This window comes from Mesoplodon densirostris, chromosome 1 (genome assembly GCF_025265405.1).
Source record: "Mesoplodon densirostris isolate mMesDen1 chromosome 1, mMesDen1 primary haplotype, whole genome shotgun sequence".
NCBI classification, from domain to species: Eukaryota; Metazoa; Chordata; class Mammalia; order Artiodactyla; family Ziphiidae; genus Mesoplodon; species Mesoplodon densirostris.
In genome coordinates this window covers 125055023-125082057 of record NC_082661.1, presented here as the reverse complement: position 1 = coordinate 125082057, position 27035 = coordinate 125055023, and positions in this window count along the sequence as shown.

The following is a 27035-nucleotide window of genomic DNA, read 5'->3' as shown; positions in this document are numbered from 1 at the left end:
TCCACAAGCTTGTCATCAGAATGCTCCATGACCCTTGTCATCACAATGCTCCAAGCCATTGTCATCACAATGCTCCATTACCTTTGTCATCAAAATCCTCCCTGACACTTGGAATCACAATACTCCTGCCATCCTCATCACAATGGGCCATTACATATGTGATCACAATGCTCCCTGACACCTGTCTTCACAATACGGCATGACCTGGTCATCACAATGCTCCATGCCCTTGTCATCACAGTGTGCCATTCCAACTGTCATCGAAATACTGCATGAAACTCATTAGACAAATGTTCCATGCCATTCTCATCACGATGCTCAATGCCCTTATTATCACAATGCTCCATGACCCCTGTCAGCACAATGCTCCATGACTCCAGTCATCACAATGCTTCATGACCTTTGTCATTACAATGGTCCATGCCCTCGTCATCAACAGTCTCTGTGATCTTTTCAACCACAATGCTCCATGAACTTTTCATCACAATGCTCTTTGACCCTTGTCATCACAATTTTCTATGTCTTTCTCAGGACAATGCTCCATGAACCTTGTTATCACAGTGCTCCATGCCCTTGTCAGCACAATGCTCCATGTCACATGTCATCACAATGCACCATGCGCTTGTCATCACAGTGCTCCACAACCTTGTCATCACAATGCTCCATAAAATTTGTCATCACAGTGCTCCATGCACTTCTCATCAAAATGCTCTCTCACCACTGATATCACAATGCTACATCACTATTTGTCACAATACTCCCTCACCCCTGTCATCACAATGTTCCATGACTCCTGTCATCACAATGCTACATGCACTTATCATCACAATGTTCGATGACCCCTGACATCACAATGTTCCATAACACCTGTCATCAAAATGTTCCATGACACTTTTCATCAAATTGCTTTATGGACTTCCGGGTAAGATGGCGGAAGAGTAAGACGCGGAGATCACCTTCCTCCCCGCAGATACACCAGAAATACAGCTACACGTGGAACAACTCCTACAGAACACCTACTGAACCCTGGCAGAAGACCCCAGACCTCCCAAAAGGCAAGAAACTCCCCACATACCTGGGGAGGGCAAATCAGAGAGATTCCCGCACAGAGGAGCGGTGCCGAGCGGCACTCACCAGCCCGAGAGGCTTGTCTGCTCCCCCGCCGGGGCGGACGGCGCTGGAGCTGAGGCTCGGGCTTCGGTCAGAGCGCACGGAGAGGACTGGGGCTGGCGGCGAGAACTCAGACTGAAGGGGGCTAATGTGCCACAGCTAGCCGGGAGGGAGTCCGGGAAAACTCTGGAGCTGCCAAAGAGGCAGGAGACTTTTTCTTCCCTCTTGGTTTCCTGGTGCGCGAGGAGAGGGGATTAAGAGTGCCGCGTAAAGGAGCTCCAGAGACGGGCGCGAGTCGCGGCTGAAAGCGCGGAGCCCAGAGACGGGCGTGGGACGCTGGGGCTGCTGCTGCCGCCGCCAAGAAGCCTGTGTGCGAGCGCAGGTCACTGTCCACACCGCCCTTCCGGGAGCCTGTGCAGCCTGCCACTGCCGGGATCCCAGGATCCAGGGGCGGCTTCCCTGGGAGAACGCACGGCGCGCCTCGGGCTGGTGCAACGTCACGCCGACCTCTGCCACTGCAGGCTCGCCCCGCACTCCGTGCCCCTCCCTCCCGCCCGGCCTGAGTGAGCCAGAGTCCTCGAAGAGGCTGCTCCTTTAACCCTGTCCTGTCTGAGCGAAGAACAGACGCCCTCCGGTGACCTACACGCAGAGGCGGGGCCAAATCCAAAGCTGAGACCCAGGAGCTGTGAGAACAAAGAAGAGAAAGGGAAACCTCTCCCAGCAGCCTCAGAAGCAGCGGATTAAAGCTCCACAATCAACTCCATGTACCCTGCATCTGTGGAATACATGAATAGACAACAAATCATCCCAAATTGAGTAACCAGGAGTCAGTGCTGTGCCTCTGAGGTGGGAGAGAGAACTTCAGGACACTGGTCCACAAGAGACCTCCCAGCTCCACATAATATCAAACGGCGAAAATCTTCCAGAGATCTCCATCTCAACACCAGCACCCAGCTTCACTCTACGACCAGCAAGCTACAGTGCTGGACACCCTATGCCAAACAACTAGCAAGACAGGAACACAACGCCACCCATTAGCAGAGAGGCTGCCTCAATTCATAAAAAGTCCGCAAACACCCCAAAACACACCACCAGGCGTGGACCTGCCCACCAGAAAGACAAGATCCAGCCTCATCCACCAGAACACAGGCAGTAGTCCCCTCCACCAAGAAGCCTACACAACCCACTAAACCAACCTTAGCCACTGGGGACAGACACCAAAAACAACAGGAACTACGAACCTGCAGCCTGCAAAAAGGAGACCCCAAACACAGTAATATAAGCAAAATGAGAAGACAGAAAAACACACAGCAGGAGAAGGAGCAAGATAAAAACCCACCAGACCTAACAAATTAAGAGGTAATAGGCAGTCTATCTGAAAAAGAATTCAGAATAATGATGGTAAAGATGATCCAAAATCTTGGAAATAGAATAGACAAAATGCAAGAAACAGTTAACAAGGACCTAGAAGAACTAAAGACGAATCAAGCATCGATTAAAAACACAATAAATGAAATAAAAAATACTCTAGATGGGATCAATAGCAGAATAACTGAGGCAGAAGAACGGATAAGTGAGGTGGAAGATAAAATAGGGGAAATAACTGCTGCACAGCAAAATAAAGAAAAAAGAATGAAAAGAACAGAGGACAGTCTCAGAGACCTCTGGGACAACATTAAACACACCAACATTCGAATTATAGGGGTTCCAGAAGAAGAAGAGAAAAAAAAAGGGACTGAGAAAATATTTGAAGAGATTATAGTTGAAAACTTCCCTAATATGGGAAAGCAAATAGTTAATCAAGTCCAGGAGGCACAGAGAGTCCCATACAGAATAAATCCAAGGAGAAATACACCAAGACACATATTAATCAAACTGTCAAAAATTAAACACAAAGAAATCATATTAAAAGCAGCAAGGCAAAAACAACAAATAACACACAAGGGAATCCCCATCAGGATAACAGCTGATCTCTCAGCAGAAACTCTACAAGCCAGAAGGGAGTGGCAGGACATACTTAAAGTGATGAAGGAGAAAAACCTGCAACCAAGATTACTCTACCCAGCAAAGATCTCATTCAGATTTGATGGAGAAATTAAAACCTTTACAGACAAGCAAAAGCTGAGAGAGTTCAGCACCACCAAACCAGCTTTACAACAAATGCTAAAGGAACTTCTCTAGGCAAGAAACACAACAGAAGGAAAAGAACTACAATAACGAACCCAAAACAATTAAGAAAATGGGAATAGGAACATACATATCAATAATTACCTTAAATGTAAATGGACTAAATGCTCCCACCAAAAGACACAGACTGGCTGAATGGATACAAAAACAAGAACCATATATATGCTGTCTACAAGAGACCCACTTCAGACCTAGAGACACATACAGACTGAAAGTAAGGGGATGGAAAAAGGTATTCCATGCAAATGGAAACCAAAAGAAAGCTGGAGTAGCAATTCTCATATCAGACAAAATAGACTTTAAAATAAAGACAACTAGAAGAGACACAGAAGGACACTACATAATGATCAAGGGATCAATCCAAGAAGAAGATATAACAATTGTAAATATTTATGCACCAAACATAGGAGCACCTCAATACATAAGGGAAATATTAACAGCCATAAAAGGAGAAATCGACAGTAACACAATCATAGTAGGGGACTTTAACACCCCACTTTCACCAATGGACAGGTCATCCAAAATGAAAATAAATAAGGAAACACAAGCTTTAAATGATACATTAAACAAGATGGACTTAATTGAAATTTATAGGACATTCCATCCAAAAACAACAGAATACACATTTTTCTCAAGTGCTCATGGAATATTCTCCAGGATAGATCATATCTTGGGTCACAAATCAAGCCTTGGTAAATTTAAGAAAATTGAAATTGTATCAAGTATCTTTTCCGACCACAATGCTATGAGACTAGATATCAATTACAGGAAAAGAGCTGTAAAACATACAAACACATGGAGGCTAAACAATACACTACTTAATAACGAAGTGATCACTGAAGAAATCAAAGAGGAAATTAAAAAATACCTAGAAACAAATGACAATGGAGACACGACGACCCAAAACCTATGGGATGCAGCAAAAGCAGTTCTAAGAGGGAAGTTTATGGCAATACAATCCCACCTTAAGAAACAGGAAATATCTCGAATAAACAACCTAACCTTGCACCTAAAGCAATTAGAGAAAGAAGAACAAAAACATCCCAAAGTTAGCAGAAGGAAAGAAATCATAAAAATCAGATCAGAAATAAATGAAAAAGAAATGAAGGAAATGATAGCAAAGATCAATAAAACTAAAAGCTGGTTCTTTGAGAAGATAAACAAAATTGATAAACCATTAGCCAGACTCATCAAGAAAAAAAGGGAGAAGACTCAAATCAATAGAATTAGAAATGAAAAAGGAGAAGTAACAACTGACACTGCAGAAATACAAAAGATCATGAGAGATTACTATCAGCAACTCTATGCCAATAAAATGGACAAACTGGAAGAAATGGACAAATTCTTAGAAATGCACAACCTACCAAGACTGAATCAGGAAGAAATAGAAAATATGAACAGACCAATCACAAGCACTGAAATTGAAACTGTGATTAAAAATCTTCCAACAAACAAAAGCCCAGGACCAGATGGCTTCACAGGCTAATGCTATCAAGCATTTAGAGAAGAGCTAACACCTATCCTTCTCAAACTCTTCCAAAATATAGCAGAGGGAGGAACACTCCCAAACTCATTCTACGAGGCCACCATCACCTTGATACCAAAACCAGACAAGGATGTCACAAAGAAAGAAAACTACAGGCCAATATCACTGATGAACATAGATGCAAAAATCCTCAACAAAATACTAGCAAACAGAATCCAACAGCACATTAAAAGGATCATAAACCATGATCAAGTGGGGTTTATTCCAGGAATGCAAGGATTCTTCAATATACGCAAATCAATCAATGTGATACACCATATTAACAAACTGAAGGAGAAAAACCATATGATCATCTCAATAGATGCAGAGAAAGCTTTTGACAAAATTCAACACCCATTTATGATAAAAACCCTGCAGAAAGTAGGCATAGAGGGAACTTTCCTCAACTTAATAAAGGCCATATATGACAAACCCACAGCCAGCATCGTCCTCAATGGTGAAAAACTGAAACCATTTCCACTAAGATCAGGAACAAGACAAGGTTGCCCACTCTCACCACTCTTATTCAACATAGTTTTGGAAGTTTTAGCCACAGCAATCAGAGAAGAAAGGGAAATAAAAGGAATCCAAATGGGAAAAGAAGAAGTAAAGCTGTCACTGTTTGCAGATGACATGATACTATACATAGAGAATCCTAAAGATGCTACCAGAAAACTACTAGAGCTAATCAATGAATTTGGTAAAGTTGCAGGATACAAAATTAATGCACAGAAATCTCTGGCATTCCTATATACTAATGATGAAAAATCTGAAAGTGAAATCAAGGAAACACTCCCATTTACCATTGCAACAAAAAGAATAAAATATCTAGGAATAAACCTACCTAAGGAGACAAAAGACCTGTATGCAGAAAATTATAAGACACTGATGAAAGAAATTAAAGATGATACAAATAGATGGAGAGATGTACCATGTTCTTGGATTTGAAGAATCAACATTGTGAAAATGACTCTACTACCCAAAGCAATCTACAGATTCAATGCAATACCTATCAAACTACCAATGGCATTTTTCACAGAACTAGAACAAAAAATTTCACAATTTGTATGGAAACACAAAAGACCCCGAATAGCCAAAGCAATCTTGAGAACGAAAAATGGAGCTGGAGGAATCAGGCTCCCTGACTTCAGACTATACTACAAAGCTACAGTAATCAAGACAGTATGGTACTGGCACAAAAACAGAAAGATAGATCAATGGAACAGGATAGAAAGCCCAGAGATAAACCCACGGACATATGGTCACCTTATCTTTGATAAAGGAGGCAGGAATGTACAGTGGAGAAAGGACAGTCTCTTCAATAAGTGGTGCTGGGAAAACTGGACAGGGACATGTAAAAGTATGAGATTAGATCACTCCCTAACACCATACACAAAAATTAGCTCAAAATGGATTAAAGACCTAAATATAAGGCCAGACACTATCAAACTCCTAGAGGAAAACATAGGCAGAACACTCTATGACATAAATCACAGCAAGATCCTTTTTGACCCACCTCCTAGAGAAATGGAAATAAAGACAAAAATAAACACATGGGACCTAATGAAACTTAAAAGCTTTTGCACAGCAAAGGAAACCATAAACAAGACCAAAAGACAACCCTCAGAATGGGAGAAAATATTTGCAAATGAAGCAACTGACAAAGGATTAATCTCCAAAATTTATAAGCAGCTCATACAGCTCAATAGCAAAAAAAACAAACAACCCAATCCAAAAATGGGCAGAAGACCTAAATAGACATTTCTCCACAGAAGATATACAGACAGCCAACAAACACATGAAAGGATGCTCAACATCTTTACTCATTAGAGAAATGCAAATCAAAACTACAATGAGATATCATCTCACACCAGTCAGAATGGCCATCATCAAAAAATCTAGAAACAATAAATGCTGGAGAGGGTGCGGAAAAAAGGGAACACTCTTGCACTTCTGGTGGGAATGTGAATTGGTACAGCCACTATGGAGAACGGTATGGAGGTTCCTTAAAAAACTACAAATAGAACTACCATATGACCCAGCAATCCCACTACTGGGCATATACCCTGAGAAAACCATAATTCAAAAAGAGACATGTACCAAAATGTTCATAGCAGCCCTATTTACAATAGCCCGGAGATGGAAACAACCTAAGTGTCCATCATCGGATGAATGGATAAAGAAGATGTGGCACATATATACAATGGAATATTACTCAGCCATAAAAAGAAATGAAATTGAGCTATTTGTAATGAGGTGGATGGACCTAGAGTCTGTCATACAGAGTGAAGTAAGTCAGAAAGAGAAAGACAAATACTGTATGCTGACACATATATATGGAATTTAAGAAAAAAATGTCATCAAGAACATAGGGGTAAGACAGGAATAAAGACACAGACCTACTAGAGCATGGACTTGAGGATATGGGGAGGGGGAAGGGTAAGCTGTGACAAAGAGAAAGAGCGGCATGGACATATATACACTACCAAATGTAAGGTAGATAGCTAGTGGGAAAAAGCCGCATAGCACAGGGAGATCAGCTCGGTGCTTTGTGACCGCCTGGAGGGGTGGGATAGGGAGGGTGGGAGGGAGACGCAAAAGGGAGGGGATATGGCAACATATGTATATGTATAACTGATTAAATTTGTAAAATAAAAAAAATAAATAAAATAAAAAAAAAATGCTTTATGACCCAGTCATCAGAATGCTCCCTGCCCTTCTCATCACAATGCACAACGCCCTTGCCATCAAAATGCTCCATGACCTTTGTCATCACAAACATCCATTACCCTTGGCATCACAATGCTCCATGTCGTTATCATCACAATGCTCCATGAACGCTCTCATCACATTGCTCCATGCCCTTGTCTTCACATAGTTCCATGACACATGTCATCAGAATGCTCCATGGCCTTCTCATCACAATGTTCCATGCCCTTGTCATCACAATAGGCCATTCCAACTGTCATCGCAACAAACCATGAAACTTATTACACCAATGTTCCATGCCCTTGTCATCACAATGCTCCATGCCCTTGTTATCACAATGCTCCATGACCCATGTCATCACAATGCTCCGTGACTCCAGTCATCACAATGCTTCATGAACTTTGTCATCACAATGGTCCATGTCCTTGTCATCAACTGTCTCTGTGACCTTTTTAACCCCAATGCTCCATGAACTTTTCTTCGCAATGCTCTTTGACCCTTGTCATCACAATGCTCTATGCCTTTCTCAGCACAATGCTCCATGACCCTGGTCATCAAAATGCTCCATGCACTTGTCTTCACAATGTTCCATGACACATGTCATCACAGACCTCCATGACCCCTGTCATCACAATGCTCAGTGACTCCAGTCATCACAATGCTTCATAACGTTTTTCCTCAAAATTGTCCAAGCCCGCGTCATCACAAGGCTCTGTGACATTTGTTACCACAATGCTCCATGAACTTTTCATCACAATTCTCTGTGACCCTCGTCATCACAATGCTACATGTCTTTGTCAGAACAATGCTCCATAACCATTATCATCACAGTGTGCCACGCGCATTTCATCACAACGGTCCACAATCTTGTCATTGCAATGCTCCATAAACTTTGTAATCACAATTCTCCATGCACTTCTCATCAAAATGCGCTGTTACCAGAGATATCACAGTATTCCATCCCTAGTCATCGCAATACTCCCTCACCCCTGTAATCAGAATGTTCCATGACCCTGTCATCACACTGCTACATCCCCTTATCAACACAATGTTCCATGACCCATGACATCACAATGTTCCATAACCCATGTCATCAAAATGCTCCATGATCCTTTTCATCCCAAAGCTCCAAGACCCCTGACATCACAATGTTCTATAAACCCCGCCATCAAAATGTTCCATTACACTTTTCATCAAATTGCTGCATGACCCGGTCATCAAAATGCTCCCTGCCCTTCTCATCACAATGCACCATGTCCTTGTCATCAAAATGCTCCATGACTGGTCAGCAGAATGCTCCATGACCCCTGGCATCACAGTGCTAAATGTCATTGTCATCACCATGCTCCATGAACCCTCTCATAACATTGCTCAATGCCCTTGTCATCACAGAGCTCCATGACACTTGTCATAACAATGCTCGATGCCTTTCTCATCACAATGCTCCATGCCCTTGTCATTACAATCCTGCATGACGAATGTATCATAGAGTTCCGTACCCTTGTCATCACAATGCTCCATGCCCACTCTCATCACAAAAATCCATGAAACATTTCAGACCAATGTTCCATGGCCTTCTCATCACAATGCTCCATTACCTCTGTCATAACAATGCACCATGAACCCTGCCATCACAATGTTCCACGGCGTAGTCTTCACAAGGTTCCATGACACTTGTCATCACAATGCTGAAAACCACTGTAATCACAATGATCCATGCACTTCTCATCACAAAGCTCCATGACGCATGTCATCAGAATATTCCATGGCCTTCTCATCACAATGATCCTTGCCCTTGTCATCACAATGCTCCAAGACCTTGTAAACACAATGCACCATGCCCATTTTCATCTCAATGCTCCATGAACCCTGTCATCACAGTGCACGTTGCCCATCATCATAATACTTCAGTCTATTGTCATCACAATGAAATCAATATTGTCCATGACCTCTGACATCATAATGCTCCAAACCCTTGTGATCACAATGTTCCATAAAACTTATCATCACAGCACCCCATGACGCTCATCATCACAATTATCCATGGCCTTCTCATCACAATGCTCCATGACCTTTGTCATCCTGATGCTCAATACAATTGTCATCACAATGCTCCCTGACACTTGTCGTCAGTATGCTCCGTGAACCCTGTCATGACAAGGCTCCATGCCTTTTTCATCACAATAATCCATTCCCTTTCCATCACAATGCTCCAAGATCCCTGTAATCACAATGCTCCATGGCCTTGTCATCAAAAAGCTGCATGAGGCATGTCATCAGAATGTTTCCTGGCCTTCTCATCACAATGTTCCATGCCCTTTTCATCACAATGCTCCAAGACCCCTGTAATCACAATGCTCCATGCCCCTTTTCATCAGAATGCTCCATGAGACTTTTCATCACAAGTCTCCATGGTCTTCCCATCACAATGCTCCAGGACCTTGTCATCACCATGATCCATTCCCTTGTCATCACAATGCTACATGACCGCTGTCATCTCAATAATCCATGAACAAATGTCAGCCCAATGCTCCACGACCTTCTCATCACAATGCTCCATGGCCAATATCATCACAGTGCTCCATGACCACAGTCCTCACAACACTCCATGACACCTGACAACACAATGATCTGGGAAATTTGTCATCACAATGCTCCATTCCCTAGGCATCACAATGCTCCATGAACCCTGTCATCACAACTCTCCATGAACATTTTCAGCCCAGTTCTCCATGACCCTTGTCATCACAATGATCCATGACCTTGTCATCCCAATGCTCCATGACGCCTGTATTCACAATGATCTTGACTCTTGTCATCACAGTGCTCCATGACCTTTGTCACCACAATTCTCTTTACACTAGTCATCACAATGCTCCCTGACAGATGTCATCAGAATGCTCCTTGAAACCTGTCACAAAAAGGCTCCATGCATTTTTCATCACAATGCCCCATGCCGTTTTCATCACAATGCTCAATGCCATTGTCATCAAAATACTCCACAAGCTTGTCATCAGAATGCTCCCTGACCCTTGTCATCACAATTCTCCATGCACTTGTCAGCACAATGCTCCCTGACCCTTGTCATCACAATGCTCCAAGTCATTGTCATCACAATGTTCCATGACCCCTGTCATCACAATAATCCAGGAACATTTTCAGCCCAATTCTCCACGACCTTCTCATCACAATGCTCCATGGCCAATATAATCACAATGCTCCATGACCACTGTCATCACAACACTCCATGACACCTGACAACACACTGATCCGGGATTCTTGTCATCACAATGCTCCATTCCCTAGTCGTCACAATGCTCCATGACCCCTGTCATCACAACACTCCATGAACATTTTCAGCCCAGTGCTTCTTGAAGCTTGTCATCACAATGATCCATGCCCTTGTCATCCCAATGCTCCATGACCCCTGTATGCACCATGCTCCTTGACGCTTGTCATCACAGTGGTCCATGACACATGTCATCACAATGCTCCATGCCTTTGTCAGCAAAATGCTACATGACCTTGTCATTACAATCCTCTATGTGCTTGTCATCACAATACTCCATTTCCATTGGCATCAAAATCCTCTATGAACCTTGGGATCACATTGCTTCATGCCCTTGTCATCACAATGCTCCATGCTCCTTGAAATAAAATGATTCATGACCTCTGTCATCACAATGCTCCAACCACTTGTGATCACAATATTCCATAACACTTGTCAACACAATGCCCCTTGACGATCGTCATCACAATTATCCATGGTCTTCTCATCACAATGCTCCCTGACCGTCATCATCACAATGCTCAATACACTTGTCATCAACATGCTCCCTGACACTTGTTGTCTGTATGCTCCTTGAACCCTGTCATGACCAGGCTCCATGCCTTTTTCATCACAATGATCCATGCCATTTTCATCACAATGCTCCAAGTCCCATGTAATCACAATGGTCCATGTCATTGTCATCAAAGAGCTCAATGACGCATGTCTTCAGAATGCTCCTTGGTCTTCTCCTCAGAATGCTCCATGCCCTTGTCTTCACAATGTTCCAAGACCCTTGTAATCACAATGCTCCATTCCCCTTTTAATCAGTATGCTCCTTGAGACTTGTCATCACAAGGCTCCATGGTTTTGTCATCACAATGCTCCAGGACCTTGTCATCACAATGCTTCACGACCTTGTCCTGAAAATTTTCAATGACCCATGTCATCATAATGCTCCAAGCCCTAATCATCACAATGCTCCATTATATTTGTCATCACAATCCACCATTACATTTGGTATCACAAAGCTCCATGCCATTGTCATCGCCATGGACCATGACATATGTCTCACAATGCTCCCTGACACCTGTCTTCACAATACTCCATGACCTTATCATCACAATGCTCCATGCCCTAGTCATCAAAATGCACCATGCCCACTCTCATCACAATAATCTATGAAACTTGTCAGACCAATGCTCCATGCCCCTGTCATCACAATGCTCCATGACTCCAGTCATCACAATGCTTCATAATGTTTGTCATCACAATGGTCCATGCCCGCGTCATCACAAGGCTCTGTGACTTTGTAACCACAATGCTCCATGAACTTTTCATCACAATTCTCTGAGAAACTTGTCATCACAATGCTCCATGTATTTGTCAGAACAATGCTCCATGACCATTGTCATCACAATGTGCCACGCGAATGTCATCACAACGTTCCAAACCTTGGCATTGCAATGCTCCATAAAACTTGTAATCACAATGCTCCATTCACTTCTCATCAAAATGCTCTTTCACCAATGAAATCACAATATTCCATCACTAGTCATCACAATACACCCTCACCCTTGTAATCACAATGTTCCATGACCCTGTCATCACAATGCTACATCCCCTTATCATAACAATATTCCATGAACCCTGCCATCACAATGTTCCACGGCCTAGTCATCAGAAGACTCCATGATACTACTCATCACAATGCTCAAGACCCCTGATATCACAATGCTCCATGCCCTTGTCATCCCAAAGCTCCATGACGCATGTCATCAGAATGTTCCTTGGCCTTCTCATCACAATGCTCCATGCCCTTGTCATCACAATTCTCCAAGACCCTTGTAATCACAATGTTCCATGCCCCTTTTCATCTCAATGCCCCATGAAATCTGTCATCACAATGCTCCAAGACCCTTGTAATCACAATGCTCCATGCCCCTTTTCATCTAAATGCTCCATGAACCCTGTCATCACAATGCACCATTCCCATCATCATAATGCTTCAGGCTATTGTCATCACAATGAAATCAATATTTTCCATGACCTCTGTCATCATAATGCTCCAAACCCTTGTAATCACAATGTTGCATAACACGTATCATCACAACACCCCATGACGCTCATCATCACAATTATCAATGGTCTTCTCATCAAAATGCTCCATGATCTTTGTCATCACAATGCTCAATACACTTGTCATCACAATGCTTCCTGACCCTTGTCGTCAGTATGCTACTTGAACCCTGTCATGACAAGTTTCCATGCATTTTTCATCACAATGATCCATGACCATTTCATCACAATGCTCCAAGGTCCCTGTAATCACAATGCTCCATTCCCTTATCATCACAAAACTCCATGACGCATGTCATCAGAATCCTCCATGGCCTTCTCATCACAATGCTCTATGCCCTAGTCATAAATATGCTCCAAGACCCCTGTAATCACAATGCTCCATGCCCCTTTTCATCAGAATGCTCCATGAGACTTGCCATTACAAGTCTCCATGGTTTTCTCATCACAATGTTCCAGGACTTTGTCATCACCATGATCCATTCCCTTGTCATCACAATGCTCCATGATCACTGTCATCACAATAATCCATGAACATTTTCAGCCCAATGCTCCACGACCTTCTCAACACAATGCTCCATTGCCAATATCATCACAATGCTCCATGACCTCTGTCATCACAACACTCCATGACACCTGACAACACAATGATCCTGGACTCTTGTCATCGCAATGCTCCATTCCCTAGTCATCACAATGCTCCATGACACCTGTCATCACAACTCTCCATGAACATTTTCAGCCCAGTGTTCCATGTACCTTGTTATCACAATGATCCATGCCCTTGTCATCCCAATGATCCATGAACACTGTATTCACAATGCTCCTTGACGCTTCTCATCACAGTGCTCCATGACACATGTCATCACAATGCTCCAAGACTTTGTCAGCAAAATGCTACATGACATTGTCATTATAATCCTCTATGCGCTTGTCATCACAATACTCGACTTGCATTGTCATCACAATCCTCCATGAATTGGGGGATCACATTGCTTCATGCCCTTGTCATCACAATGCTCCATGCTCCTTGAAATCAAAATGATCCATGACCTCTGTCATCACAATGCTCCAAACCCTTGTGATCACAATGTTCAATAACACTTGTCCTCACAACGCTCCATGATGCCTGTCATCAAAATACTCCATGCCCTTTTCATCACAATGCTCCATGACATTTGTCACCACAATTCTCTATACACTTGTCATCACAATGCTCCCTGACACTTGTCATCAGAATGCTCCTTGAACCCTGTCACGAAAAGGCTCCATGCCTTTTTCATCACAATGTCCCATGCCGTTTTCCTCACAATGCTCCATGCCATTGTCATCAAAATACTCCACAAGCTTGTCATCAGAATGCTCCATGACACTTGCCATCACAGTTCTCCATGCACTTGTCAGCACAATTCTCCCTGACCCTTGTCATCACAATGCTCCAAGCAATTGTCATCACAATGCTCCATGACCTTTGTCATCAGAATCCTCCCTGACACTTGGCAGCACAATGCTCCATGCCATCCTCATCACAATGGGCCATTACATATGTGATCACAGTGCTCCCTGACACCTGTCTTCACCATACGCATGACCTGGTCATCACAATGCTCCATGTCCTTGTCATCACAGTGTGCCATTCCAACTGTCATCGCAATACTCCATGAAGCTTATTAGACCAATGTTCCATGTACTTGTCATCACAATGCTCCATGCCCTTGTTATCACAATGCTCCATGACCCCTGTCATCACAATGCTCCGTGACTCCAGTCATCACAATGCTTCATGGCCTTTGTCATCACAATGGTCCATGCCCTCGTCATCAACAGTCTCTGTGACCTTTTTAACCACAATGCTCCATGAACTTTTCATCACAATGCTCTTTGACCCTTGTCATCACAATGCTCTATGACTTGCTCAGCACAATGCTCCATGACCCTTGTCATCACAAACCTCCATTCGCTTGTCAGCACAATGCTCCATGACACATGTCATTACAATACACCATGCACTTGTCATCACAGTGATCCACAACATTGTCTTCACAATGCTCCATAAAATTTGTCATCACAATGCTCCATGCACTTCTCATCAAAATGCTCTCTCACCACTGATATCACAATGCTACATCACTATTTGTCACAATACTCCCTCACCCCTGTCATCACAATGTTCCATGACTCCTGTCATCACAATGCTACATGAACTTATCATCATAATCTTCGATGACCTCTGAAATCACAGTGTTCCATAACACCTATCATCAAAATGTTCCATGCCACTTTTCATCAAATTGCTCTATGACCCTGTCATCACAATGCTCCCTGCCCTTCTCATCACAATGCACAAAGCCCTTGCCATCAAAATGCTCCATGACATTTGTCATCACAATGATCCATGACACTTGGCATCACAATGCTCCATGTCATTGTCATCACAATGCTCCATGAACGCTCTCATCACATTGCTCCATGCCCTTGTCTTCACATAGACCCATGACACATGTCATCAGAATGCTCCATGGCCTTCTCATCACAATGCTCCATGCCCTTGCCATCACAGTGCTCCATTACACCTGTCATAACAATGCTCCATGACCCCTGCCATCACGATGTTCCATGGCCTTGTCATCACAAGGCTCCATGACCCTTCTCATCACAATGCTCCAAGAACACTGTAATCCCAATGCTCTATGCCCCTTTTCATCTCAGTGATCCATGAACACTGTCATCACAATGCACCATGCCCATCATCATAATGCTTCATGCTATTGTCATCACAATGAAATCAAAATGCTCCATGACCTCTGTCATCACAATGCTCCAAACCCTTGTGATCACAATATTCCATAACACGTGTCATCACAATGCCCCATGAAGCTCGTCATCACAATTATCCATGGTCTTCTCATCACAATGCTCCATGACCTTTGTCATCACAATGCTCAATACACTTGTCATCAACATGCTCCCTGACACTTGTTGTCTGTATGCTCCTTGAAACCTGTCATGACAAGGCTCCATGCCTTTTTCATCACAATGATCCATGCCCTTTGCATCACAATGCTCCAAGTCCCATGTAATCACAATGGTCCATGCCATTGTCATCACAAAGCTCAATGACGCATGCCATCAGAATGCTCCTTTGTCTTCTCCTCACAATTCTCCATGCCCTTATCATCACAACGTTCCAAGAACCCTGTAATCACAATGCTCCATGCCCCATTTCATCAGTATGCTCCATGAGACTTGTCATCACAAGCCTCCATAGTTTTGTCATCACAATGCTCCAGGACCTTGTCATCACAATGCTTCACGACCTTGTCCTGAAAATTTTCAATGGCCCTTGTCATCATAATGCTCCAAGCCCTAATCATCACAATGCTCCATTATATTTGTCATCACAATCCTCCATTACATTTGGGTATCACAATGACCCATGCCACTGTCATCGCAATGGACCATGACATATGTCATCACAATGCTCCCTGACACCTTTCTTCACAATACTCCATGACCTTATCATCACAATGCTCCATGCCCTTGTCATTACAATGCACAATGCCCACTCTCATCACCATAATCTATGAAACTTGTCAGACAAATGCTCCATGCCACTGTCATCGCAATGCTCCATGCCCTTGTCATCACAAGGCTCCATGATCCCTGTCATCACAATGCTCCATGACTACAGTCATCACAATGCTTCATAACGTTTGTCATCACAATGGTCCATGCCCCCGTCATCACAAGGCTCTGTGAAATTTGTAACCACAATTCTTCATGAACATTTCATAACAATTCTCTGTGAAACTTGGCATCACAATGCTCCATTTCTTTGTCAGAACGATTCCCCATGACCATTGTCATCAGAATGTGCCACGCGCAGTTCATCACAACGGTCCACAAACTTGTCATTGCAATGCTCCATAAAACTTGTAATCACAATGGTCAATGTAATTCTCATCAAAATGCTCTCTCACCAGACATATCACAATGTTACATCAGTAGTCATCAAAATACTCCCTCACCCTTGTAATCACAATGTTCCATGACACTGTCATCACAATGCTACATTCCCTTATCATAACAATGTTCCATGACCCCTGCCATCACAATGTTCATAAGCCCTGTCATCGAAATGCTCAATGACCCTTTCCATCCCAACCTCCAAGACCCCTGACATCACAATGTTCTATAACCCCTGCCATCAAAATGCTCCATTACACTTTTTATCAAATTGCAGCATGACACGGTCATCAAAATGCTCCCTGCCCTTCTCATCAAAATGCTCCATGACTTGTCATCACAAAGCTCCAAGACCCTTGTCATCACAATGCTCCATGTCATTGTCATCACAATGCTCCATGAACCCTCTCATCACATTGCTCCATGCCCTTGTCATCACAAAGCTCCATGACACTTGTCATCACAATGCTCGATGTCCTTCTCATCACAATGCTCCATGCCCTTGTCATTACAGTCCTGCGTGACCCATGTATCACATTGTTCCGTGCCCTTGTCATCACAATGCTCCATGCCCACTCTCATCACAATAATCCATGAAACATTTCAGACCAAAGTTCCATACCCTTCTCATCACAATGCGCCATTACCCCTGTCATAACAATGCACCATGACCCCTGCCATCACAATGTTCCACGGCCTAGTCATCAGAAGACTCCATGATACTACTCATCACAATGCTCAAGACCCCTGATATCACAATGCTCCATGCCCTTGTCATCCCAAAGCTCCATGACGCATGTCATCAGAATGTTCCTTGGCCTTCTCATCACAATGCTCCATGCCCTTGTCATCACAATTCTCCAAGACCCTTGTAATCACAATGTTCCATGCCCCTTTTCATCTCAATGCCCCATGAAATCTGTCATCACAATGCTCCAAGACCCTTGTAATCACAATGCTCCATGCCCCTTTTCATCTAAATGCTCCATGAACCCTGTCATCACAATGCACCATTCCCATCATCATAATGCTTCAGGCTATTGTCATCACAATGAAATCAATATTTTCCATGACCTCTGTCATCATAATGCTCCAAACCCTTGTAATCACAATGTTGCATAACACGTATCATCACAACACCCCATGACGCTCATCATCACAATTATCAATGGTCTTCTCATCAAAATGCTCCATGATCTTTGTCATCACAATGCTCAATACACTTGTCATCACAATGCTTCCTGACCCTTGTCGTCAGTATGCTACTTGAACCCTGTCATGACAAGTTTCCATGCATTTTTCATCACAATGATCCATGACCATTTCATCACAATGCTCCAAGGTCCCTGTAATCACAATGCTCCATTCCCTTATCATCACAAAACTCCATGACGCATGTCATCAGAATCCTCCATGGCCTTCTCATCACAATGCTCTATGCCCTAGTCATAAATATGCTCCAAGACCCCTGTAATCACAATGCTCCATGCCCCTTTTCATCAGAATGCTCCATGAGACTTGCCATTACAAGTCTCCATGGTTTTCTCATCACAATGTTCCAGGACTTTGTCATCACCATGATCCATTCCCTTGTCATCACAATGCTCCATGATCACTGTCATCACAATAATCCATGAACATTTTCAGCCCAATGCTCCACGACCTTCTCAACACAATGCTCCATTGCCAATATCATCACAATGCTCCATGACCTCTGTCATCACAACACTCCATGACACCTGACAACACAATGATCCTGGACTCTTGTCATCGCAATGCTCCATTCCCTAGTCATCACAATGCTCCATGACACCTGTCATCACAACTCTCCATGAACATTTTCAGCCCAGTGCTCCATGTCCCTTGTTATCACAATGATCCATGCCGTTGTCATCCCAATGATCCATGACCACTGTATTCACAATGCTCCTTGACGCTTCTCATCACAGTGCTCCATGACACATGTCATCACAATGCTCCAAGACTTTGTCAGCAAAATGCTACATGACATTGTCATTATAATCCTCTATGCGCTTGTCATCACAATACTCGACTTGCATTGTCATCACAATCCTCCATGAATTGGGGGATCACATTGCTTCATGCCCTTGTCATAACAATGCTCCATGCTCCTTGAAATCAAAATGATCCATGACCTCTGTCATCACAATGCTCCAAACCCTTGTGATCACAATGTTCAATAACACTTGTCCTCACAACGCTCCATGATGCCTGTCATCAAAATACTCCATGCCCTTTTCATCACAATGCTCCATGACCTTTGTCACCACAATTCTCTATACACTTGTCATCACAATGCTCCCTGACACTTGTCATCAGAATGCTCCTTGAACCCTGTCACGAAAAGGCTCCATGCCTTTTTCATCACAATGCCCCATGCCGTTTTCCTCACAATGCTCCATGCCATTGTCATCAAAATACTCCACAAGCTTGTCATCAGAATGTTCCATGACACTTGCCATCACAGTTCTCCATGCATTTGTCAGCACAATTCTCCCTGACCCTTGTCATCACAATGCTCCAAGCAATTGTCATCACAATGCTCCATTACCTTTGTCATCAGAATCCTCCCTGACACTTGGCAGCACAATGCTCCATGCCATCCTCATCACAATGGGCCATTACATATGTGATCACAGTGCTCCCTGACACCTGTCTTCACCATACGCATGACCTGGTCATCACAATGCTCCATGTCCTTGTCATCACAGTGTTCCATTCCAACTGTCATCGCAATACTCCATGAAGCTTATTAGACCAATGTTCCATGTACTTGTCATCACAATGCTCCATGCCCTTGTTATCACAATGCTCCATGACCCCTGTCATCACAATGCTCCGTGACTCCAGTCATCACAATGCTTCATGGCCTTTGTCATCACAATGGTCCATGCCCTCGTCATCAACAGTCTCTGTGACCTTTTTAACCACAATGCTCCATGAACTTTTCATCACAATGCTCTTTGACCCTTGTCATCACAATGCTCTATGACTTGCTCAGCACAATGCTCCATGACCCTTGTCATCACAATGCTCCATTCGCTTGTCAGCACAATGCTCCATGACACATGTCATTACAATACACCATGCACTTGTCATCACAGTGATCCACAACATTGTCTTCACAATGCTCCATAAAATTTGTCATCACAATGCTCCATGCACTTCTCATCAAAATGCTCTCTCACCACTGATATCACAATGCTACATCACTATTTGTCACAATACTCCCTCACCCCTGTCATCACAATGTTCCATGACTCCTGTCATCACAATGCTACATGAACTTATCATCATAATCTTCGATGACCTCTGAAATCACAGTGTTCCATAACACCTATCATCAAAATGTTCCATGCCACTTTTCATCAAATTGCTCTATGACCCTGTCATCACAATGCTCCCTGCCCTTCTCATCACAATGCACAAAGCCCTTGCCATCAAAATGCTCCATGACATTTGTCATCACAATGATCCATGACACTTGGCATCACAATGCTCCATGTCATTGTCATCACAATGCTCCATGAACGCTCTCATCACATTGCTCCATGCCCTTGTCTTCACATAGACCCATGACACATGTCATCAGAATGCTCCATGGCCTTCTCATCACAATGCTCCATGCCCTTGCCATCACAGTGCTCCATTACACCTGTCATAACAATGCTCCATGACCCCTGCCATCACGATGTTCCATGGCCTTGTCATCACAAGGCTCCATGACCCTTCTCATCACAATGCTCCAAGAACACTGTAATCCCAATGCTCTATGCCCCTTTTCATCTCAGTGATCCATGAACACTGTCATCACAATGCACCATGCCCATCATCATAATGCTTCATGCTATTGTCATCACAATGAAATCAAAATGCTCCATGACCTCTGTCATCACAATGCTCCAAACCCTTGTGATCACAATATTCCATAACACGTGTCATCACAATGCCCCATGAAGCTCGTCATCACAATTATCCATGGTCTTCTCATCACAATGCTCCATGACCTTTGTCATCACAATGCTCAATACACTTGTCATCAACATGCTCCCTGACACTTGTTGTCTGTATGCTCCTTGAAACCTGTCATGACAAGGCTCCATGCCTTTTTCATCACAATGATCCATGCCCTTTGCATCACAATGCTCCAAGTCCCATGTAATCACAATGGTCCATGCCATTGTCATCACAAAGCTCAATGACGCATGCCATCAGAATGCTCCTTTGTCTTCTCCTCACAATTCTCCATGCCCTTATCATCACAACGTTCCAAGAACCCTGTAATCACAATGCTCCATGCCCCATTTCATCAGTATGCTCCATGAGACTTGTCATCACAAGCCTCCATAGTTTTGTCATCACAATGCTCCAGGACCTTGTCATCACAATGCTTCACGACCTTGTCCTGAAAATTTTCAATGGCCCTTGTCATCATAATGCTCCAAGCCCTAATCATCACAATGCTCCATTATATTTGTCATCACAATCCTCCATTACATTTGGGTATCACAATGACCCATGCCACTGTCATCGCAATGGACCATGACATATGTCATCACAATGCTCCCTGACACCTTTCTTCACAATACTCCATGACCTTATCATCACAATGCTCCATGCCCTTGTCATTACAATGCACAATGCCCACTCTCATCACCATAATCTATGAAACTTGTCAGACAAATGCTCCATGCCACTGTCATCACAATGCTCCATGCCCTTGTCATCACAAGGCTCCATGATCCCTGTCATCACAATGCTCCATGACTACAGTCATCATAATGCTTCATAACGTTTGTCATCACAATGGTCCATGCCCCCGTCATCACAAGGCTCTGTGAAATTTGTAACCACAATTCTTCATGAACATTTCATAACAATTCTCTGTGAAACTTGGCATCACAATGCTCCATTTCTTTGTCAGAACGATTCCCCATGACCATTGTCATCAGAATGTGCCACGCGCAGTTCATCACAACGGTCCACAACCTTGTCATTGCAATGCTCCATAAAACTTGTAATCACAATGGTCAATGTAATTCTCATCAAAATGCTCTCTCACCAGACATATCACAATGTTACATCAGTAGTCATCAAAATACTCCCTCACCCTTGTAATCACAATGTTCCATGACACTGTCATCACAATGCTACATTCCCTTATCATAACAATGTTCCATGACCCCTGCCATCACAATGTTCATAAGCCCTGTCATCAAAATGCTCAATGACCCTTTCCATCCCAACCTCCAAGACCCCTGACATCACAATGTTCTATAACCCCTGCCATCAAAATGCTCCATTACACTTTTTATCAAATTGCAGCATGACACGGTCATCAAAATGCTCCCTGCCCTTCTCATCAAAATGCTCCATGACTTGTCATCACAAAGCTCCAAGACCCTTGTCATCACAATGCTCCATGTCATTGTCATCACAATGCTCCATGAACCCTCTCATCACATTGCTCCATGCCCTTGTCATCACAAAGCTCCATGACACTTGTCATCACAATGCTCGATGTCCTTCTCATCACAATGCTCCATGCCCTTGTCATTACAGTCCTGCGTGACCCATGTATCACATTGTTCCGTGCCCTTGTCATCACAATGCTCCATGCCAACTCTCATCACAATAATCCAAGAAACATTTCAGACCAAAGTTCCATACCCTTCTCATCACAATGCTCCATTACCCCTGTCATAACAATGCACCATGACCCCTGCCATCACAATGTTCCACGGCCTAGTCATCAGAAGACTCCATGATACTACTCATCACAATGCTCAAGACCCCTGATATCACAATGCTCCATGCCCTTGTCATCCCAAAGCTCCATGACGCATGTCATCAGAATGTTCCTTGGCCTTCTCATCACAATGCTCCATGCCCTTGTCATCACAATTCTCCAAGACCCTTGTAATCACAATGTTCCATGCCCCTTTTCATCTCAATGCCCCATGAAATCTGTCATCACAATGCTCCAAGACCCTTGTAATCACAATGCTCCATGCCCCTTTTCATCTAAATGCTCCATGAACCCTGTCATCACAATGCACCATTCCCATCATCATAATGCTTCAGGCTATTGTCATCACAATGAAATCAATATTTTCCATGACCTCTGTCATCATAATGCTCCAAACCCTTGTAATCACAATGTTGCATAACACGTATCATCACAACACCCCATGACGCTCATCATCACAATTATCAATGGTCTTCTCATCAAAATGCTCCATGATCTTTGTCATCACAATGCTCAATACACTTGTCATCACAATGCTTCCTGACCCTTGTCGTCAGTATGCTACTTGAACCCTGTCATGACAAGTTTCCATGCATTTTTCATCACAATGATCCATGACCATTTCATCACAATGCTCCAAGGTCCCTGTAATCACAATGCTCCATTCCCTTATCATCACAAAACTCCATGACGCATGTCATCAGAATGCTCCATGGCCTTCTCATCACAATGCTCCATGCCCTTGCCATCACAGTGCTCCATTACACCTGTCATAACAATGCTCCATGACCCCTGCCATCACGATGTTCCATGGCCTTGTCATCACAAGGCTCCATGACCCTTCTCATCACAATGCTCCAAGAACACTGTAATCACAATGCTCTATGCCCCTTTTCATCTCAGTGATCCATGAACACTGTCATCACAATGCACCATGCCCATCATCATAATGCTTCATGCTATTTTCATAACAATGAAATCAAAATGTTCCATGACCTCTGTCATAACAATGCTCCAAACCCTTGTGATCACAATATTCCATAACACGTGTCATCACAATGCCCCATGAAGCTCGTCATCACAATTATCCATGGTCTTCTCATCACAATGCTCCATGACCTTTGTCATCACAATGCTCAATACAATTGTCATCAAAATGCTCCCTGACACTTTTTGTCTGTATGCTCCTTGAACCCTGTCATGACAAGGCTCCATGCCTTTTTCATCACAATGATCCATGACTTTTTCATCACAATGCTCCAAGACCCATGTAATCACAATGCTCCATGCACTTGTCATCACAAAGCTCAATGATGCATGCCATCAGAATGCTCCTTGGTCTTCTCCTCACAATGATCCATGCCCTTGTCATCACAATGTTCCAAGACACCTGTAATCACATTGCTCCATGCCCCTTTTCATCAGTATGCTCCATGAGACTTGTCATCACAAGGCTCCATGGTTTTGTCATCACAATGCTCCAGGACCTTGTCATCACAATGCTTCTCGACCTTGTCATGAAAATTTTCAATGGCCCTTGTCATCATAATGCTCGAAGCCCTAATCATCACAATGCTCCATTATATTTGTCATCACCATTCTCCATTACATTTGGCATCACAATGCTCCATGCCCTTGTCATCGCAATCGACCAAGACATATGTCATCACAATGCTCTTTGACATCTGTCTTCACAATACTCCATGAGCTTCTCATCACAGTGCTCCATGCCTTTGTCATCACAATGCACCATGCCCACTCTCATCACAATAATCTATGAAATTTGTCAGACCAATGCTCCATGGCCTTCTCATCACAATGCTCTATACCCTAGTCATCACAATGCTTCAAGACCCCTGTAATCACAATGCTCCATGCCCCTTTTCATCAGAATGCTCCATGAGACTTGCCATCACAAGTCTCCATGGTCTTCTCATCACAATGCTCCAGGACCTTGACATCACCATGCTCCATTCCCTGGTCATCACAATGCTCCATGAACACTGTCATCACAATAATCCATGAACATTTTCAGCCCAATGATCCACGACCTTCTCATCACAATGCTCCATGTCCAATATCATCACAATGCTCCATGACCACAGTCATCACAACACTCCATGACACCTGACAGCACAATGATTAGGGACTCTTGTCATCACAATGCTCCATTCCCTAGTCATCACAATGCTCCATGACCCCTGTTATCACAACACTCCATGAATATTTTCAGGCCTGTGCTCCATGACCCTTGTCATCCCAATGCTCCATGACCCCTGTATTCACAATGCTCCTTGACGCTTCTCATCACAGTGCTCCATGACACGTCATCACAATGCTCCATGCCTTTGTCAGCAAAATGCTACATGACATTGTCATTACAATGCTCTATGCGCTTGTCATCACAATACTCCATTTCCATTGTCATCACAATCCTCCATGAATCTTGGGATCACATTGCTTCATGCCCTTGTCATCACAATGCTCCATGCTCCTTGAAATCAAAATGATCCATGACCTCTGTCATCACAGTGCTCCAAAAGCTTGTGATCACAATGTTCCATAACACTTGTCCTCACAACGCTCCATGTTGCCTGTCATCACAATACTCCATGCCCTTTTCATCACAATGCTCCATGAGCTTTGTCACCACAATTCTCAATACACTTGTCATCACAATGCTCCCTGACTCTTGTCATCAGAATGCTCCTTGAACCCTGTCACGAAAAGGCTCCATGCCTTTTTCATCACAAAGCCCCATTCCGTTTTCATCACAATGCTCCATGCCATTGTCATCAAAGTATTCCACAAGATTGTCATCAGAATGCTTCATGACTCTTGTCATCACAATTCTCCATGCACTTGTCAGCACAATGCTCCCTGACCCTTGTTATCACAATGCTCCAAGCCATTGTCATCACAATGCTCCATTACCTTAGTCATCAGAATCCTCCATGACACTTAGCATCACAATGCTACCTGACACCTGTCTTTACAATAGTGCATGACCTGGTCATCACAATGCTCCATGCCCTTGTCATCACAATGCGCCATTCCAACTGTCATCACAACAATCCATGAAACTTATTAGACCAATGTTTCATGCCCTGGTCATCAGAATGCCCCATGCCCTTATTATCACAATGCTCCATGACCCCTGTCATCACAATTCTCCGTGACTCCAGTCATCACAATGCTTCATGGCCTTTGTCATCACAATGGTCCAGGCACTCGTCATCAACAGTCTCTGTGACCTCTTTAACCCCAATGCTCCATGAACTTTTCATCACAATGCTCTTTGACCCTTGTCATCACAATGCTCTATGCCTTTCTCAGCACAATGCTCCAAGACCTTTGTCATCACAATGCTCCATGCGCTTGTCAGCACAATGCTCCATGACACATGTCATCACAATGCACCATGCACTTGTCATCACAGTGCTCCACAACCTTGTCATCACAGTGCTCCATAAAATTTGTCATCACAGTGCTCCATGCACTTCTCATCAAAATGCTCTCTCACCACTGATATCACAATGGTACATCACTATTTGTCGCAATACTCCCTCACCCCTGTCATCATAATGTTCCATGACTCCTGTCATCACAATGCTACATGCACTTATCATCACAATGTTCGATGACCCCTGACATCACAATGTTCCATAACACCTGTCATCAAAATGTTCCATGACACATTTCATCAAATTGCTCCATGACCCAGTCATCAGAATGCTACCTGCCCTACGCATCACAATGCACAACGCCCTTGTCATCAAAATGCTCAATGACCTTTGTCATCACAAAGATCCATGACCCTTGGCATCACAATGCTCCATGTCATTGTCATCACCATGCTCCATGTACGCTCTCATCACATTGCTACATGTCCTTGTCTTCACAAAGCTCCATGACACATGTCATCAGAATGCTCCATGGCCTTCTCATCACAATGCTCCCTGCCCTTGCCATCACAATGCTGAATTACCCCAGTCATAACAATTCTCCATGACCCCTGCTATCACGATATTCCATGGCCTTGTCATCACAAAGCTCCATGACCCTTCTTATCACAATGCTCCAAGAACCATGTAATCACAATGCTCTATGCCCCCTTTCATCTCAATGATACATGAACCCTGTCATCACAATGCTCCATGCCCATTATCATAATGCTTCATGCTATTGTCATCACAATGAAATCAAAATGCTCCATGATCTCTGTCATAACAATGCTGCAAACCCTTGTGATCACAATATTCCATAACACGTGTCATCACAATGACCCATGAAGCTCGTCATAACAATTATCCATGGTCTTCTCATCACAATGCTCCATGACCTTTGTCATCACAATGATCAATACACTTGTCATCAAAATGCTCCCTGACACTTGTTGTCTGTATGCTCCTTGAAACCTG